We start from the raw sequence: 2,454 nt of genomic DNA on the forward strand, positions 1-2,454 counted from the left end.
TTCTTGAACAGACACCTCACAAATGGACAGTAAACCCATGAAAAAAACAATATGCTCGATATTTCTAGTCATCAGGCAAAAGCAAAATAAAACCACAAGATACCATTACACACCCACCAGAATGGCTAAAATTAAAAAGACTGACAACAGCAAATGTTGGCAAGGATATGTAATAACCGGAAATGTCATACATGGCTGATAAGAATGGAAAAAGTGTTGGCAGTTTCTTTTAAAGTTAAAATATACCTACCCTTTGACCCAGCAAATCTACTGCATATTTACCCAAGAGAATTGAAAACATATGTTCACACTAAGATTTATACAAGCATGCTCATAGCTGAACTGGGAATAATCCAAATATCAGTAAGAAGATGAATGAACAAATTGTGTTATATTTCTATAACAGAATACTACTCAACATTAAAAATGAACAAAACTACTTAGTGATACATGCAACAGCAGTGATGAATCTCACACACAGGGAGAAACTGGATACAAAGAGTACATAGTATATGATTCCATTTACATGAAATTCTAAAATAGGCAAAGCAAATCTAAGGCAAAAATTATCAGAATGGTGATTGCCTTTTGGGAGACAGGGATGGGCAGGAAGATTGCATGGAAAAGAACATGAGGGAATTTTCTGAGAAGATAGAAATGTTCTATATCATGATAGAGATGTAACAGGCATGTATCAAGTGGACTTGATAAAATTATAGAGAAGCAAGAATGTCTGAATATTAATAATTGTTGAAGCTGTGTGATGGGTATATGAGTATTATTATACAATTCTGTTTATTTTATATCTATTTGAAATTTTCCATAATGAAAAGGATAAATACAAGTGTCTTGCCATTTAGTCCATGTGATCGACATTTTTTACAAATAAATTTTTCCAGAAAAAGTGCATTTAAGATCCAAATGCCATTGTAAGAATAAGTACCACCAATAAGATATCATGAGTATGAGGCAGAGTATGTCATAATCTGGAGTGCAGAAGGCATGCTTTTCTCTTGATATATACTGTCCACCATTGTTGTGTCCAAAAACTCAAAGAGCCCATGATCAGGAAAAAGAAATTCTTATTGATCTGCATACAATTGGTAATTGTTTCATTCAACACACAGCACAACTCTAGTGAAAAGTTCCTAGATACAAGGCAAAGGTTATGAAATAAAACCATTTTTTATTTTATCTTCTCCTTACAGCTTATTATTTCACTACAGATGCCAAATAATGATTTTTAAACCAAGCTATTTAAGATTTTAATCAAAAAATTTTCTGCACATCATTTAGGAAATATTAGAAAAAACTTCAAAGCCCAACAACAAGGGAAAGAATTGTCATATAACATATTCTGTAAATGTATAGTCTATAAAGAATGATTTAAAACATGATAAAGTATTTATGCTTTCTCATAAAGAACACAAATTATATATAATACCAACTCTTAAATGTATTTACATTTGCAGAGAAAAAACTCAAGAAAATAATAACTGTTAACATCACATTTGTACATCACTGGATGGTGAGAAAATGAATGTTTTGTATTTTTTTCTTAATACTTATCTGAAGTTTTCCAGTTTTCTATAAAATTACTTTTATAACAGGAAAACAAAACCAAAAAATCACCTGTAAATGGGGAACATGTCTTGCTACAAATCAAATTCTTACTCAGTAACAGTACTAAAACCAAGTTTGTCATTTTATATTATATGGGTTTTCTGAGGAAGAACAATGGTGCCTGGCAAATTAGTGCTATAACAGCTTGCCTAGTAAACCTCCTCTTTCTCCAAATGCTTTTAAAATTAGTTCAAAATACCCTCTTTGGTTATTTTGGTATGGGGAGAAACAAGGATAACAAGCCAACAACCATTTTTCATTCACTCAAACATCCTTTATTCCAAATTCTGTCACCATTTTCACCTCTCAAGTGATTCCAACAACATGCCATCTCTCAACCAAGGCACAGGGCCATATAGATCCTGATCGACAGACCAACTAATCTGGGCTGAATCTCAGTGTAGAACAGAAAGAAAAATAAATTTGACTTAGTCTTCTCCCACTAAGTGTGAAGGACCTCTGTGGCTGCCCGATTATAGAAAACAGTAGCTGGCCTTCCCTATCTCACTTACCAGGACCTCCAAACAGAGATAAATTAATACATTGCTATTGTTACTCCTGAGCACGCCATATGGAGTTGAGCTGATGGGAATAGTTTAATCACAAAACCTTTACTGAAGCTTCTATGAGGAAGAATTGTCTAACTCACCAAGGCCCATCTCCAGACCCCATTATAATCAATTCAAATTTGATGAGAACATAGCCTGTTGTTCTTAATGGTTTTTTGGCTGGTTGGTCTTATTCAGTGTGTGAAGGGTGGGGGGGCTAGTTTTTGTGGTTATCACTGTTCAGTAATACAGTTCATTCAGTAATAACAATTCATTTATTCAT

Source organism: Pteropus alecto, unplaced genomic scaffold (genome assembly GCF_000325575.1).
Source record: "Pteropus alecto unplaced genomic scaffold, ASM32557v1 scaffold86, whole genome shotgun sequence".
NCBI lineage: Eukaryota > Metazoa > Chordata > Mammalia > Chiroptera > Pteropodidae > Pteropus > Pteropus alecto.